Source organism: Camarhynchus parvulus, chromosome Z (assembly GCF_901933205.1).
Source record: "Camarhynchus parvulus chromosome Z, STF_HiC, whole genome shotgun sequence".
Classification (NCBI taxonomy): Eukaryota; Metazoa; Chordata; class Aves; order Passeriformes; family Thraupidae; genus Camarhynchus; species Camarhynchus parvulus.
Genome location: NC_044601.1, coordinates 62,846,619 through 62,865,573, shown reverse-complemented (window position 1 = coordinate 62,865,573; position 18,955 = coordinate 62,846,619). Strand labels below are relative to the sequence as shown.

The 18,955-nt window shown below is 38.4% G+C and overlaps 1 protein-coding gene across 1 annotated transcript in view; it reads right to left on the bottom strand.

Moving 5' to 3' along the window:
* The window catches only part of KIAA1328 (KIAA1328 ortholog), a 172,689-nt gene that overhangs the window by 58,869 nt on the left and 94,865 nt on the right, over window positions 1–18,955 (bottom strand). The window lies entirely within an intron of this gene.

Genomic DNA, 18,955 nt, shown 5'->3' with positions numbered 1-18,955 from the left:
TAGCAAAACCGCTGCAGTGTAAGTGATTTAGCAAGGAAATTTGGAATCCACTGATGGAAAAAAAAGGTATTTTTTGCCCTCTGGGAATGCTTACAATAGAGAGGTATTGTGCACACGGAGTGCAAGACAAGTCAGCCAGACCCAAACCACTCGAATTTAGGAATGCAAGCAAGCGTCCAGCAATGATTAGAAGAGAGATATAATACAAATCTATGCAGCATTTATATGTATAATTTAGATTCTTTTTTTAATAAATAAACAAAATACCAAATATACTCTGCTGCCCTTCAAGACAACCAATTACAAGTTTCTTGTAGACTTCACAGAATATAAATTAATGTGGATTAGCACCTGAATACTGATATTTTATTATTTCCAGTTTTGTGCATACAAATATATCCTCTCTCCCATGTGATTGAAAGCCAAGGATGTCATGTTTTGCCCCAAAGGGCTCAGTAAGTTGGAGGCATTTGCATTAATGTCAGTGCTAAATGTCTGAGGAAAGTCTGGTGCTTGGACTGGGTGAAAAGTGCAGGACACTAAAATATTTTAAAGTCAGAGGGGCTGGCAGGGCAACTGAGCAGAAATGCAACATGCTGCCAAAAAGACGGAGTTTTGTTATTTATTATTTGCAGCATGCCATCCTTGCTGGCAATATTTTCCAGACAAATAAAGGCTATAGAGCCCTTTTAATCTGAATTAGACAATACAGGAAAGGACAATGCAGTCTCTCATTTCCCACATCACCTGTTTCTGGTTGTAGAGAATTTAAGGCACCTACAGGAAGAGGCTTTCAAGGTGGAGGGTTCTCCAGTCCCCATAGACAGCAGAAGGTCTCAGATCTGAAGATATTCTTAAAGCACCCTATCAGGGCTGGCAGTGTAGGGTGGTCACAGAAAGCAAACACCTGTCTTTCTGCAGCCCATAAATAGTAGTTAAAAAGAACACTCATAAAAAAAGGAAACTCAAATGATAAAAACGTCTGAGAACACCACCTTTATTTTAGCAGTTTGCTGACTGAAGAGACAAGAGAATGTTAAGAAATCCAAGCACATGAATAAAGATTTTACAAAATAATCATCAGGTTTAAGAATAAAGGTCCACATTGCAAATTAACTTCATGGCTGAGACTCTATTACGAGTCCCTGAAGGCCCTAAAAGAGAGGTACCAGTTAGCATTTGTTGACCTTGGCCGCCATTAAGTCTGCCCTGATGGTCTCAGAAATGGCATTGACATTTAAAGACTTCATAACAAGGCAGAGAAACTTTAATGTTATTTCACAGATACAATATGTTTGTAGGGGGGAAAATTCTCATTAATGTCATTGAATGTGAGTGGGATTTTCTTATTTCTTTAGAAGGAGGAGGTCATGTTAGGCAGAAGACTGAGTTCCAACATGCCTTTGATGGCTACTCAACACTTTTCAGGGTCTAACTCCAAAGAAAAATTAACTATTGGGAGTCAGAAACTAGTCAACAACTTTTTTTTAGTAATTTGTGGGTATTCTGCTAAAGCAATAATTGAAAATACAGCTGGATGGTAGACATTGCAAGGAAAATGGACTGACATTTACAATTTTGAGGGGTGAAAAGAGACTGGTGCATGACATGACAGACCTGCAAAATGCAGGCCAGGTAAAGGGGAAATGTAGAGGAAAGAAACATTGTGAAGACCCACCTACTTCTGTGAGTCTAAAGACGCACAAGCATAAGGAATCAGGTAATTTTACAAGATGAGTTTAAGAAAGATATTGCCTATGGGATGCATGGAAGCCATGACGGGCCATGGTGGAACAGCTGTGCTTGCTCCTTCATGGAGCTCTTCCAGCCTTGCTGTGCCATATTTAAAGATACAAGTCCCTCTAACTGAGGTTTAAACAAACTCAGACTGCTCCTTGTAATGTAAGGAGTTAATAAGACTTGATCAGATGTGAAACTCTTGTGAAACAAGGAGATACTAAAAATGGTTTTAATAATCTTTAGAAGGATTTAAAGACGGAGACACGTGTGGAAGTCTACAAAGTCTTTACTGCAACCCCGATAATTTTTGCTCAGGGATTCAGTGCAGAGCTTAAACAAACACCCAGTCCTTAAAACTTCCTACGAACAGACAAACAGTGCACCAGTTTTATGCACGCAGCATTATGATCTCTGCAAATTGTTCTTAAATGCAACTTGTGTGCTTCGCAGTTCTAATTCACAGTGCTGGCAGAGGAAGCACAGTTACAGACTGACTCCAGCACAAAGGGCTTTGTACTCCAAGGAATGAACTAGTAACAAAGCATATCTTTACAACACCAGCACAGGCAAGGTCCTGACAGATTTCATCACATGTACAAACATGTTTAAGAAACAGCCCAAACTCATTACCTTGAGAAGTCCTGTATTCTGAGGGACAAAAGCTGGCATCCCAGCTTTTGTAAATACAATGTAAAATACAATGCTGTTAGAGCAAAATTGCTAGAGATGTTAGCAGCATTAGGAGTTTACTTCATAGCACCCGGGGCTGTAGTTTTTAGCTGAAATATGTCTGAATACAGGCAAAAGAGACAATGAAGTAAAATAATTCTCAGTTGTATCTTGAGGACATTTCTCTAATCTGGATTTTCAGCTCAGGAGTTTCTTTTGGTGGGGTAGAAAGAGTGGAAGGAACATGTTGATTCAGAACAAGTCTGTTTTGCTGATCTAAGTGGGGAAGGAAACCAAGAAAAATGAACAGAAGCAGCAACCAGAGGAGAAATACAGTGATTTAAAAATATTTAAAGATGATGCAGAGACACACAGAAACACCTTCAAGAGCACCATGGGCACATACTTAATGACACATACTCTTCACCAGTGTAGTTGTTCTTTGGACATGATCAGCAAAATTTATTAGGAAAAATTTGTTCATTGGAAGCATTGTCAAGTCCTGGAACAGGCTGTCCAGAGCACTGGTGGAGTCATCAACCCTGCAGGTATTTATGAGACATGCAGATGTGGTGTTCAATGACGAGTTTTAGTGGTGGACTTGGGCATGCTGGGTTAATGGCTGGACTCAGAGGTGGTTTCCAACCAAAACAATTCTGTGACTCCATCAGTGACCCAGATGACACCCTCACTAAGGTATACAACCTAAACCTGGAACTCAGGTTTATACCACTCTGAATGCTTGATATATGGGTCTCATCTGAATAAAGCTTGGCTTTGGGTTTCAGGTCTATCAACAGTATAAGCACATGCTTTTGTCAGCAAAATGAGGCAAAATGAGCTTATTATAAATAAACTCAGATAGGATATTGGGGCAACAGAAATCCTGTTTTTAAGAACAATTACATCAAATTATAGAACTATTTGAAGTACATTACCAGTGATTGAGGAGCTATTCTTTCCAAGATTCTGTAAGAATTTATCAGGGAGAGCGAAAAACCATAAAGATTTTAAAGTATATTAGTAGGATCTACTGAAGCCTATAATTTTTTTTCTTTAACTCATATAATCCTTTGTTAAAATCTGTACCATAAATAACCCAATATCAGTTATTACAAAGCGCCATGTAATAGTACAGCAACTGTCTCTGTCACTACCTAAGAAAAAAACAGTAGATAAATCCTAAGGTAAGCTGACCATTTTTCAAGCAAGAAACAAAGCACTATTTTCTGTGGAAATTATGTATAGCTATGATTGCCATATTCCACTGAATAAAACAAGTGGTCTCAAATGCAAAATACTGTGAATGACAGTCACCAACCTGTATTTTTCCTGTAGAAATCTACTGAACTCAACATACTGAAAAGGCGTAGCTGAAAAAAAACGTAGTATCACATCACAAAAAAAGTGAATCTATAGCTGCTAGCTGACAGCAGAGGAACACCTCCTATATTTGTGCTGCCTTCAGTATTTTTTCTCCTCTTTGTTAAGAGGGTTTGAGCTGGCATGCCAGGTGCACAAAAAAAACCCCTGCATTCAAAGTACCATGTGAGCATTTGCTGGCGCTCAGCTTTAAGTGTATATTTTGCATTCATAAACATGCCACCCTTCTTCTCCAGCTACCCAAACACTGTTGATAATTGCTAACAAGGGCTCCCATTTCAGATCAGCAGACTGGTTTTACGCTGCCTGATAAGGCAGTTAATAATACAGTGCTCCAAGAAAACTAAAGAGAGGTGTCTGTGTGCCGGGTCTTGGAAGTCATTGTGAGCAAAATGTCCATTAAGCCCACACGGTACCCACATGTGGCAGTGCAGTATCTGGCCACTAAATTTAAGCAAACATGTTTGCTTTCCAAAATAAAAAAGTATCATTCCTCTTTGCACTACAGAAACATGCCACTACACTAATCTTGACAGTACCAGGTCCAACTATTAAGATTCAATGTGCTGCCAACATTATAAAAATAATAATAATAAAAAAATCCCAATCTTCTGACTTCAATTTTTCACTTCTGCCCTTTATTTTACTGAAGAATCAGTAGTTCAAGACCTAGATAAATATTTCAAAAACTATACTATTTGTGAGCAGAGCAGGTCACTACCATTTCCCAGTGCATTTGGAGTTCATGTGAAATAAGGGCAAAAGAGTGATGAGCTGCATTTTTAACATGGGCATATACAGAATAGTTGTCTAGCTGACAGAGAATGTGTAATGCAACATCTGCACCGTACGCCTTGCCAAAGCCCATCCCAAATAAATGTAGTGCATTCTCCCTAGTGCAATTAACTCTTATACTCTGGCAGGTTGTGCTAGAAGATCATCAAGGTAGATTACCTTCCAGCATATGAACTAAATACTTACAGGTGTTATATCATCAGTTATTACTTACAAACTTCTGCATTTAACAAGACATCCAGGCAAATGAATGATCTAATTTATGAATTATTTATAAGAATTTCACAGCATGCTCCTGGCGTCATCCATGGCCTTTTCCAGGTCATATGACACCAATTAGAGCTGAATTTTAAATTATTCAATAACCTGAACTCTCTTGTCATTTAACATATAGATATCAATGCAGTAAACAAGTTAAGTCTAATGGGCCCTGGAGGTTTGCGTTCCTCCACCCATCAGCAGCAGAGGCTGTATGCTACCACTGGAATAGAAAATAATAGAATGCAGCAGTCAAAAACATTTGCAAGGTTTTAATAAGTTATTTTGCCTCCCTTAGGGATTTTTCTATAACTTACGAGCCCTGAATCTAAAACATATTAAAGTCCTTAGCTATGTGCTTTCAAAACAAAATTAGGACATAGCAAAAGAGCAAGTCTGACACTAACCCTAATTTAGGCCCTTAATTTGAAATGTAGTGGAAATTATGGAGTAAGCAAGATTTACGATGCACAACTCATTACCTTCAGGCTCTCCTACAGTAGAGCCAAAAATAGCCCCTCTCCCAACACAGATACACCTGCCTATAAAGATAAGGCTACACAGAGGAAAATGGAAATGGTACTTTAACAGCTATCAGTTGACAGTGCACAGTTGAGGTGCATCTTGTATTCCCCAACATTTGGGTGGCAAAAAGACTTCCACCATTCTTCTGTCCCAACAGCACTGGACACACTTGTGATGTAGAAACCCATCAGGATTTGGGTACTTGCTTAAAGACATCACACTTCAGAGAGGTTTACGGTTGCACCACATCATAAAAAAAAGTGAATGTAACAGCCTCCGAAGCACAGACACAATTAAAGATATCTTAAAACCATCATTTTCCATGATGCCACAAGAACAACAAGAAGATATCAACAACAAAGATGAGATGAACAGCACCATTAGATATTTTATTGTGCCTCAGTGTGAAGTCTGCAGGAAATGCATGGCAAGCTGGCCATGTCCTGGCTCCAAATCTCATGAACGTGTGAGCATCACCCCCTATTCACTGCTGATCTGCCCTGAGAAGTGCAACCCATATGGTAGAAAACTTCTGAGATTGGGTGTGCTCAGTGCAAGCCTAAACCCTGCCTAGCACCAACAGACTTATTTTTATAGTACCTGTGCCTCAGCTTTCTGAAGGCTGCTAAACTAAACCCCAGATCCACACCTCCAGATGGTGACTTGCAGACCCCTGTCTTGGAGGGCCCAGCAACTCCATTCATCTGCACACACATTTCCTTTGCCCACTGCTTTGCAAGGATTAAAAAGTTTCCTGAGATCTATCCAACACCAAAAGGAAAAGATAGGAAGGGAGATGCTCAGCTTATCCATTTAAACATTGTAGCAAGAAGTTCTCTAGCTACTGCTGTCAAGATAAATGCCAAAAAAAATGATGTTGAGAAAACATCATGCCAAATAAGTAAAAACACACATATCCAAAATGTCTAGCCAGATTAGCAAGAATAAGGATTTAGATAAAGCACACGACATTGGATTTTCTGCTCCCTGACCTTATCATAGGAGGGTGCTGCAACAAAGTTCTCTGTGGTTTTTTTAAACTTTTTAAACTTTTTAAGAAAAATAGCAGAGAGGGGGGAAAAAAGACGACTGCCTAATCTCTCAGCACACATTTTAAGAACACACAAAAATAGCTATAAGGGATTTTATTTTGGTTGAGAGCCAGATTTAACTTCATTGCTACACTGGGCAGCATTTGATTATTTCACATTAAGAGTAGTAACATGTTGGACGATAAGAGGGAAGTTCATATTGGTTTTCATTAAAGAGCAATATCCACCATGTATTTGGTTTTTCAAGGTAACTTTTTCAAAGTTATTTTAAAAAGCAAACAGTTTTCCACTTGGAATCACAAGTTTAGCATATCACAGGCTACACATGTTCCCTGCTATTGCCAGTCTCTTTAGAATTCAATCAGCATTTGCTCCAAAGTCATGCTTTCATAGTTCTAGACACAAGACAAAAGGGCAAATATACTGTGACCCTTCTAAATAGCCCCGATTACTGTGACCAAACAGAAGCCAGATACTGATGTGGAGAAGAAGGTTCAGAGTTTGATGTGTGAAGATTACTGCAGAAGCAGACATTGAATCAGCATTTGCCAACATGCACCTCACCATGACAGCCAACATCACCTTTCCCCTGTACTTGCAGTAGGGATAATTCTGGTACCCAGTGGGCAAGGATGAATTTTAAGTAACATCCACTGTTCACTCTGAAAATTACAGAAAGCTTTACTTCCTTCAGGTGTCTCCTGTAGTGTCCCTGGGGTATGGACAAAGGCTTTAAAATATTTTTGCAACACAAAGAAAGGAAGAGATGACATCTAGGAATTAAAAGCATGTTCAGAAGTAGGGACAGTGTTTTGAGAAAAGAAGTAAAAAAACCCCACAAAACAACTAGAAAGTTATTTAAATAATAAAGAAATCCCACACACACAAAAGCATAAAATCTTTTGATTTTTAGAGTGGAAAGGTGTGCCTAACCGAGCGCTTTCTGTCAGGAGTGTCCTTGCACTAAGAGCTAGACAGCATTTAGATTCTGCTAATGATCCCATCTCTGGGAAATAATTCATAAAAAGTAAACAGTAATTTTCATATGCCTGCCCTTTTGATCTTACATTTGTAGGGAGTATCCTGAGGCTAGCCGTGGGCGCCCTCCTGGCTCTGGCTGATTGACCTCTAATCTGCCCCTCAAGTAACGACCATGCCAAGGAATGACAACAAGACTTGCAGACATTTCAGTGCAATCTCATTAAAGACAGGCTGATTCACTTCATCTTGTCAAAGAAGAAGTTTCACACAAGAAATAAAAGCTTTTTAGAGGGATTATTTTATTTTGTAATGATGCTGTTCTTCGGAACAAAGACTGGAACAAGACTAATGCACCAGGACCTGACTGGTACAGAGCCTTACATTAACTGGCCAAATGCTGGTGCAAGACACAGTTATGTGGTAAATAGTCTTGGTAGCAGAAAACTAAGAGTGTCTTCTAAAAGAATCAAGTCAGAACCATGGTACTTGACCTCACCACATTTCAAAAAAGTACGGATACCACTTATAAGATAGCAGTTGTCTAAGTGACTGCTCACATCTCCTCAGCCACACAAGGCTGTGAGCATTGATATCCCAGCCTGTGTGGCTTTTTACCCCATTCTAACCCTTAGTAAATGCAAGAGGGGTCCTTAGGTCCCTATGTCTCACTGCATATGAAGCTTATAGAGGAAACAGCCAGTCCAGAGCAGCTGACACCCAGAAACTCACTGTCATGCCAAAACTTGCTATCATGCTAAGGTGAATAATTTATTGAAAAAAGGGAGTGAAGAAACTACAAATCAATCTGCTGGAATCCAAAGAAATGAGAGCAGAGACTATTTCCCATATTAGAGTAATACTGAAAAAGCATGTGTGCTCCCAACACACTGCAACAATGCAACAGAGAGATAAATGAACAAGTAGCAATAGAGCATTAGAGCTGCCACCAAAGTGCTTAGAACACTAAGTTGTACCTGAATGGCGGCACAACTCTATCATAGGCATATATATTGCATATATATTATGCTTCCACTTCCTATTTCAGTCTTTCCACAGCTCATATCCCTGCTCTTGTCAGATTCTCTTGCCTCAGCAAGAAGACAACATCTTAATTTACAGTTATGTAAGAAAAGCACTCTGCAAATTGAAAGGATTTGAATTTTTTTGACTATGAACATACGTAGCTGGAAGTTTTGTGCAAACTACAATCAGTCCTGAAGAAGTTACACCTAAGCATGATACCTCATGATCTGTTACCTAATCTGACAGTCTTTGCATTGGACACGAGTACCTGAGACCTCTGAGCAACACAGGCAAATGATCTCATGGGAGTCCGGAAGGCTCAGCTTGCTGAACATAAAAATTCAAGGTTCTCTTGGCACACAGGCTATGATTTCAGTGAGAGATTAAATGTTTTCTCATTGGCAGGCTTGCAGTATGTAAACAGGTACATAAATTAGCTAACAAAAGACTGCATGCAAACTTGAACCACGGAATAGGAACAGGCATGGAGAAAATAGCAATCTCTCATTACCCAGCATAAGCCAGCTATTGCCTTTTGAAGCTCACCACCAACATGCTGACTGCACAACATTCCCACCACACTTGAAATGCCACAATGGATGTCCCAGCAGACATTCCATGTATGGCTGAGGCTCCTTAAGAGCTGAGGGCATTCTGAAGTGGGTTTAGTACTGCTGGAGGTGGCAACCACTGACAGAGGGAAATGACCTCTGATATATCAAGTTACAAAGATCAACTTCCTCTTGACCTATGGAAATGGATCTTTTACAGTCCTGCTTAACACCATAAAGTATAGAAATATTGTTACAGCTATTATTTGCATAAAATGGTGCTAGATGTGTTGTAGAGCAGTTTGACAGTCCAGCCTAATGGGTCTCAGCTGCAGAATATTGATATAAAGGCTCTTCTATAGTAACCATAGGCCATTAGGTTGTCTGAATGGACATTCATCACTACCAGCTTGTGTGAAGAAGAACATTAAGTTAAAAAGGCATGACCAAGAATAAATTGAAAGGCCCTTCACTACTTCAGGGCAGCAGTGACTTTGTGAGGCAATCACTTTCACACTGTGGCACTGCAGTCTGGACAGACAGACCAAGTAAAACCACCCACAGGTTTATTGAAGTGAGCTCAGTTTCATAAAGCTCTCAAAGTCTCAGCAATTGCAAGAGCCAGAGGAGAGGACATCCTCGCACAAAGCTGGGCCTTGGTCACAGGCATACAAAAATATGCAAAGTAACTAAGTATGTTATCATAGTCTCACATTAATAGTTAGCTGTGCCCTGGTTACAAGCTGCAGGACAGGGACATGGAAGGACAGTTTCCAGCTGTGAACCCCTACATTATAGTCCTTTCAAGTTGCAGATGTGGACCTTCATTTCAACAGAGAACCATTATTTTGTTGTCTTGTGCCAATTTAAGAACTCTATTGTGATAAGCAGGTACTCCATACCTCTTTTGTGCCATTTCCAGACAGTATCCTAATACACATGCATACAAAAAAAAGAAAAATCTCTTTCCCACATGACTGCAATTAATGTAGCATATATAAGACAAATTAAATTTGACCTTAATTATTCTCAAGCAGGGAACCAATTTTTGATGGGAATTTTTTTTCCCAGGGTAAACCATAGAAGTTTCTGGTTTTTATATTTTACCTTTCCTCTGGTTTGTCCTTCCCCACTTTGTGAACTCAATCTGTACAGTAAGACTGCACAAATGCTGAAACCAGAAACAGCCCATGATGCAGAAAGCAGAGACAGGCCATGATGCCAAAAGGTATAAATTTTTGAACTTCTGACAAAATTCTAATGCAAAGTTGAACCCTCTATCTGGGTTCCCAGGCCACTTCTTTGGATAGAGTTAGTTAATAAATGTATTCTGATTACCAGGCTTAAGCCTTTCTTATTCCATTTGAAAGAGCTGCACTTCAGCTCTCCTCCTTAAACTCTGGATTCAACAAAGAATAGTAACGCTTTGAGGCTGAAAATCTCTAAAACCACTCAGTGCCAACTTTAACAGGAGCAGAATTAGGTCAACAGTAAAATTCACTCCCTCCAGGAACAGAGTTTGAACCATCCAGTTGAGCAGAGAAGAAATTCTCACCACATGTTTTCGTATCTGTAAAGTCCCTTGGGATTTGTAAATAGTAAAAAAAAAAAAAAATCCAAATATTGTTGTAGAGCAGAAAGTGCTATCCTACTGGAGAAGTTAAAAAAACCAGAGATTGTGCATCCCTCGTAGTTACATATTAAATAAGTACATCTTTTGAAGTGTCACAAACTTGATGGGGGAAAAGACATGAAGTCACAAGTATTCAGAAGAACTGAGTGGGAGGGCAGAAAAAAAAGAAAGAAGGGAAAAGAGTCAAGAAGAAACTCAGTCACATTGGTTCAGTCAGGTATTTAAAATTAATTTTCTTTAATTAGCTGAACTGTAATACAAATTAAAACCGAATTTCTTGTTCATAGTATATTCATTGGAGGGGAGGGGATGCAGCTGGCTATTTCCAGAGCAGTTCAATCTAGTCCAGTTCTGCAGGACTGAACAGGAGCCAGTTTCCGTCCTTCTCAAAAAGACCAAAAAAGCAACTTGGCAGCAGAAAGTCTGACTGCAAGCTCCATCTCAGAAATACTTATTAAGCATGACAAACCTGTGGCAATTGTGACTAAACTCATTAAAATCACTACAGATTATTTAAAGTCTTCATGCCTGACATTCAAGTCCTTTATTATGCTTTAAATGTCCAGGACAAGAAGCTGTAGATACAGGGCAGAAATGAGGGCTTTAATACCACAGCAGATCCCAACGTGATGAGCAAAAGGAGTCTGGTCCCACACCATACCTTTGGCATGAAATGTTAAACTGGATTGATTATAGAATTTCCCCTTGTTTTTGAAATCTTTTGCTTTCTGATGGCAGAACTGTTGATGATACAAATGCCCAAGCCCAGCTTTCAGTCTGGATAATGACCAGAAGCAAAGTAATCAGATCTCCTGGATCAGCGTCTGTCTCATGATATAAGATTAATAGTTTCATGCTGATTTGCCATTTCCTAGAGTAGTGTTAAATTACAAATTTACAGGGGGGTGGGAGGGGATGTGTACCATATGAAACTCTCAGAAAAGGGCAAAACCAAAGCACAGTTATCATAAGATAAAACCATAAAACAATCACAGCCCTTGGGGGACCAGAAGCTCTGTGCACTCTGTGCAGCCTCTCATGTGTCAGATCATCACAGGGTGCCTGGTTATTTCATGATAAGATTATCTAATGTTAATCTCACCACTAGAATTGCCTGCAATAAAAATGTTACAAACTTTCTAATTTTAATTACTGGGTTCATGAAGATAACTACTTCAATTCAGTTTGAGGGGGAAAAAAAAAAAAAAAACACAACAAAAACACTCCCCATGCTTTCTCTGAAACTGGGAGTACTTCAAATACCAAAATTGGATTTGATGATTTTCCATGTCTTTATTTCTGTGACTATTAACTCCTTTCTTCCCTTCTATTTTCACCCAGTCACCCTGACACAGGACAGTAAGTGCCTATAGGAAAACAGTTTCTTCCATCTAATTTCACAAAATACATCAAAAAAGTGCCAAATACCTCAAAAGAAAAATAGAATGCACCTATAAGTAAGCGTTTTTGAAATAATGCAAAAGGGGAAATTTTTCCTAACTAAAAATTGTCAATGTGATGACCTTAGCATTAGCTAGCAGAAATGGCAACCCTGACTGTAACAACTCCAACAGCAGAAGCATACGAGCTAATTCCCTGGAGAAGATTTCTGGGGAGCAATCTAATCTCAGGTGTTAGTTACATTAACTGGTATTGTAACACACACACACATATCCTCCTTGCATTGTAATTCTTATACATGCAAAGCTTTTATAGCAAATATCTCCCTCCCACTACCCCAATGACCGGTGGCAGATGACTGCAGAGCCACACATGCCATTTACTGTCACAGGACTTCAAACTGCAGACAAGAACTTTCAAAAGGAGATACTGTGCAAAAATCCTTTAGGGAATTAATTTTTGGAGGCAGTGTGGTTCCTCAGGAACACAATATTAAAGAGGAGGAAAAAAAGCCAAGCTTAAGGACTCGGACAAATTCAAGAACAATACAATACAATTGATTCAACCCAAATTGATCTGGTCCAGAACCACATTGTCACCTTGTTAACTCCTTAATAGTCCACAGTTTGGGTCTGATACTACATTTTTCATCAAACCTTATTATTATTGAATTAAGGACTTCATGTTACAGCAAAACAAGTTTCTCACAAGAGTTGCAACCTGGTAAAGCCAAATAAATATCTCCTAATCACACTGCCTTTGGATACTATTCTATTGGATGCTATGTAATTTTCTGTAGATGAAAGTAGAAAATAAGAACATTTGAAGCAATTTAAAAAATAGATTTGTCATTTTACTCACCAGTATGATACAATTTGCTTATACATCAGTTATTTTATATATGCATACATAATCTATTGCCTGCATTTTCCTTGTGCCTTTAACATAAAAATAGAGAAAAATCTAGATGTGTATTTCTCCTGAGTTCACCAGCTCCTGCTGTTTGTTTCTCACCTGAAGTCATAATCCTGTCTTTGACATCATAATCATTTGCACAGCCACCAATTGAGATGTCACAAACGGAGGATTATGGCCAGGTGGGGAATAAGCAGCAGGAGCAGTTGAACTCTTAAGAAACAAAAATCTTGTTTTCATGCAAATGTCCTTCATAATAGAGAACAAAAGAACAAGGGGAGAAAGCTACAATGGAGAGAAAAATATAAGAAGCCAGATTGTTTCTAAATACATATCTCCCTGAAGTTCCCTCTGAGGAGTCAGCTGCCAATTAACAATCGCACAAATCATTACAAAAATAAAACAAAACTTGACATCTGATGATTGAATTCCCCCCACTGCCCCCACTACACATATACACAGTTTTCTACTTAACATGAAATCAGCAGAAATACAAGGCACTTTGAGAGAACTTGTAACCTTTAGAGGTATTTATATATTCCTGGCAGTAACTAAGCACTCTTCTCCTTGGTCTATAGATGAAGACACTGAGGTCAAAGAATACACAGGACCTCTCTGAATCTCAGTCACAAACAGATTGCTGAAGATATTAGGTATTATAAAATTCAGAGCTGAAGTGGCACAAATTCTGGAGGAACAGAAAACCCATGGCTCCAGTTGCAGTCCAATGGGAGGCTGCTGCAGAAGGGTTACTCTAGTTTACCAGTTCCAAGGAGTTAAAAGAATTACAAACAATTTTTATATTTTAAAAAAATCATTCATAAATTAATCTGTCTGAAATTGATAGCTAGAATCAATCTGAATGCCAATATAAAGTCACTGGGAAAAAAAATTAAATCAAAACTGCAATCCAGATCCAAAACAGCAGTAACTTTATATGTAAAGAGAAATCCAATCAGCTACACTAATATTGCTCACTTTGTAAGGTTGCTGCAAAAACATCTACTAGGAATAATCCTGCTTTGATTTTCTTCTTTTATTCACGTTTGGGTAAGCTCTGCTAAACTGAAAAATGCTTAAATTGCCATGTTCTTAGCACTGCTGCTATACCCTTATCAAGAAAATCAGTGTTTCTGCACCACTCTAATTAAAAAATACAAGAAATTCATTTCCGAAAAGGAAAAAAAAAGGCACAGCTTCACACTCTTGTGTTCTGTCTCACTATTGCTGGTGATGATGCTGCATATATGCCATTAAATGTGACAGCATAGATAGCCTACAGCTCAAACAATTGAATCATCTGCCTGTATTCTATTCCCAGAGAGTCTTCTGGACATATCCTGTCCTGATCTTGTCGCAGCGCAGCAGACGTGGCAGCTCACTCCCTCAGCAGTAGTGCAGAGTAGGAACCTCAGCATGAAAACTATGCCTTCTCTCCTCTTATTTTCCAGTCTCCAATTTGTGGTGCTGAAGCATCAGGACTGCTTCAACTTCATTTGAATTGTCCAAATAGCCTGCCTGTAAATAGAAGTGCCATTTGACAAAGGAGTAATTCAGTAGAAAAAACTTTTGACTTTGCCACTAATAACTTTGAATTTTAGAGCTAACTCCCTCTTTCCTCCAAATCTGAAATGAGTGCAAGCAGGACTATAAACAGCATTCCAGCTTTTAGGCACTATCAAGCATGAGAGCAGACTGCTAAAAACACAGACTACTCTGGGTATCTGTACAAGACAATTGCACTTGAAAAAAAACCTAAGTAGTATATACGAAACCTAACCATGACTTCTAGTATAGGAGTTGCTGAATAACTCGAAGATCACTTAGGATTTTACACTTGATGGACAAACCTCTAACTATCCCAACTAGCTTTTAAACAAACTGTTAATTGTTCTCAAGTTGTATTTACCTTTGACATCTGCTGCTTCTTTTTCAGATCTCAAAAGTTAGACTACCCAGAATTTATTAATTTTCCCAGTCTTATCAGTCTAGTTTAACAAAAAATAGTAAGCCTATCTAAAACTTTTGTCCCATATTTTCTTCTATACCCATCCTGTATTTTTAAATAGAAGCTATCCACAGTATTCTAATCATCTTTAAACCTGTCACTTTAAGAGTCCAGATGGTAAAAGAATCTTTTGCTCCCATACAAATTTATGTATTATGTATTAATAAGGCTCAAATTCTATATTCAGAAAGCAGATATGGATATTTATGAATAACTCAAAGAAAATTGCTTTACAGAAAATACATTTAAATTCCTCCCTTCATTTTTCATAAAGGATGACGAGTAGTTTGTTACACTAATAATCACTTGGAACATGCATAGGGATGTTTCACTATGTTCCTGTACCTTAGTGGTGGCAGTTACCATACTGACAAAACTTTTTCTATTCATACCTAAAGCAGACATACAAGAACATGGTCAAGTTAAGAGCAGGTGAAAGTCATAGCTTTACCTGTCTTACCTGTACTGAAGCTTCTCATCTAGTGGGAAAATGGGTACTTTTTCAAAATTTACACACGTGTACTGAAAGCAAAAGTTCAATCATCTTGGAAAGAGCAACACTGTATTCATATTGAATCTTTACTTCTAGGTGGAGGGAGCTGAGGGTGGAATCAATTCTACACTAAATACAACATTCAAACCCTGTATTTCCTAAGACCTTTGTAAGATGAGCAGCACCCGTGCTGAGAACTGCCTACTGAGAATTCCAAGACTCAGCCTTTAGATAACGTATGGCAGCAATGGATAATGGACGCTCTAGGAAGCAGCAGATAGAAAAATGCCAGTTAAAATATTTTAACAGCAAGGAGACAACAAGTCCTTCAGAATGAAAAAATCTCCACTTAGAAATAAATCAACAAGTGCAGCGTATTTTGTTCAAGGCAAAAAGAAAAGAGGATGCAAAACCATGCATCTGAAACCAAGGACTGAAGGCCAGTCCAGCCACACTTCTACACAGTCTGTAAGTAGCAGCATTTCATTCCTAGAGACCATTGGTGTCTGCTGTTAAAGTGAAAAAGTCTGGTAGGTAACAGTATAACTGATGTGCCTCCCTGCCAAAAATCCTTACTGTCATAAAACGGAGTGCTAACAGAGCTTTAAATAAAGTTTGGAAGTGAAATGTTCTCAAATATTAGCCTGTGATTTCTGAAATTACAGGTCAACTCTATTACCCCTTGATGCTTGACTTCTGAAATTCCTTAAAATACGGCACTTGCTTCCCATTTTCAGGAACACACCTCATGCAGTCAAGCATATGGAGTCAATAAAGGTGTCTCTTCATCTGCCATCTGAAGCTTTATTTTTCTCACTTATAAACTGCAACTGGTTTTAGTAATAGCAATCCCTACACACATTTGAAATGCACTTCCATTTTCCACATTGCAGAGCTATATGGCTTAGTAAATACATGCAATTTAGGTTCAAAACCATAGCTCCAGGCACTACATATCGAGAATTTTATATTACTGAAAATTAATGCCTTTTTTGCATATGCTTGAGCAATAAATTAAAAAGCTATGTCTTATATGCATCAATTGGGATTTTCTTACCCTTCATTTTTAAAAAGAATCATGCATACAGAGTTGCATTTTGGTTTCTTCTCTGGGCTTTTAATAAGAGAATATGAATTTATTTCAATTCATCAAAAGCAACTAACTAGAACTCTCAGAGTCTCGTATTTTGTACTGAAATTTGTAGGTGTTCAACTGTATCAATATCAACCTCTGAATTCAATTCTCCAAATGAAAAAAAAAAATTGGCACCTGTGTGTACAGTACTCATGCCATTACCCAAGTAGAATAATCAAAGTAATAGTCATAATTTCTTTCAGCACAGAAAACTGCAGTCCTCATATCAGAGCTGAGAGGAAAATATATGAGGTTATGATAATTGCTGGAAGGGTGGCACCAGGAGTAAATAATACTTTGATGCTGTTCTCTCCTGGAGAGCCCTATTTCATCCTGAAATCTCCATTCTCCCATGCACATGGAGAAGAGACAAAGCCATGGGTATTACAGAATGCATATTGAAGGTGCCCGAGAAATAGGGCAAGAGTCTTGCTCTCTGCATGCTAACACAATCTCACTTCTTCCATGGCTTTCTTTTTCCCACCCCAGGCTGACCAGTGACCAAGGCGTGAATGCTGGAGTAAGTCCCAGCTTAGGGACTCCTCAAATTAAGGGTACAGTGGAAGTGGCCCAAGAGATGGCCAGGGAAGGGCCAACAACTGTTGGTCCTTATTCCTCCTCAACTCAATATAGGAGGGAGAGCCTGGAGATAATTTAAGAGAGCTGGCTGGAATGACAGGCCATAGACTTGTGGGATTGAAAGCTTAATCATGAAATCAGCAAGCTGTGTCAAAAAACACTTGAAACAAACATCTCACGCAGAATTCATTTGGGAGAAGCCTTTCATTTCTGCCATACATAAACCATAAAGAAGATAGAATTGGAAATAAACCTTTTTCTTGCTGTGTGTCTTACTTGCTTCACTCAGAATATGCCTCTGCTCCAAATTCAGATTTAAACTTGGGAATGTCATGCTTCAGAAAGTAAAACTAATGTGGAAAAGATTAAAAAGAACTTTCAACATGCAATCTAATACTCTTTTTACCTTCAAAGTAAAGATGGAAGCATGAATTCAATAAAACAATGGTAAGAGGAATCTATTTTCTTATTTCCCAGTGAATCTTAGGAGTTCATATGCATTGGTGGGGACTACACCACGTGGTTTCATGAATTCCACTAATTTTAAAATGTATTATTTCATAAAACCCACAAAAATAATTACATAGTTTTGAAGAATTTTAAAAGAAGTATCACTTTCCAATTCACAAGGGCAATAAGCAAGCCAGGCTGCTCACTTATAAAAGAGAGATCTAGAAAATTATAAACATTTTCATTACAACAATTTTAACTCACCAATATCTGAAAGGAACATATACAACTTGTACACAAGTCAAGTTCAAACTAAAGTTCTGGATTTTTTGTGTGGTTTTTTAAATGTTCAGTCTACAAAATCCATAGTAATGTATTTTGTTTGTGCTTTTCCAGCAGTGGGATCTCCCTGGAACTGGAGCAGAGCCAGAACCATCCATTACCAGAAGGCTTGGTATCAGCAGGGGAAACCTTTCTAGAGACACTTTTTGAAGGTAACTTTCAAAGTCTTTCCTACATCACAAATACACTAAATGCACCAAAATATAATTTTCTCTAAACAAAACGGTATTCATCAAATCTTCAACCTATTATCCCACATTCTCTTTTGGAACAGACATGTCGATAGAACAGCATCGTCAATCAATCCGACAGATTTTGAGTGTATCCACAATGAATCTACTCTGCAATAAATTGGTTTGAGTCATTTAAAAGCTCCTATCTTAATGTTAGGAGAAGAAAAATTATTATTTTGATCTACTCCTCCTCCCCATAAAGCACCTTGGGCAAGGGCTAAGCATTAAAAAGAAAAATAACCAACAGCTGTATTGCAGCAATAAAGCCTAAAGAAAAAGGACTGATCAATCCAGAGGAGAAAATATAAAAGACATCATTCTATATAAAATACACACAAAGATTTTAACTCAAAAGTTTTCAACTGTGTCAAATGTGTTACAGTAATTAAACAAGCAGACAGGGTGCCAAAGCAGTAGGTAGTTAGAACACCCACGTTTTTCCCCCTTTTAAATCTTTCTGTAGTTTACTAAAGCATTTAAATTTGTATCCTTCCACAAACACAGTTCCATTAAGGTACTTAACAAGAGCACCACAAGCAATGATGACCCATAAACCTGTATGTGGATTTCTCTGCTAGTATCTACAGTACCACAAAAGGAGAGACAGGATTCTCTCCTCCCTCCTTGCATTAGGCAGGAACTTGCAATTCCTTCTCAGAAACAATTCCCATTACATTTCTTCCTCAACGCACGTTGCATTTACTTCTTTTGGATGAATCCCAGCTATGTTGTACTGCATCTCAGACTCCTATCAGCTCACCTTAAAAGATTGTTTTCCTTTATGAAATG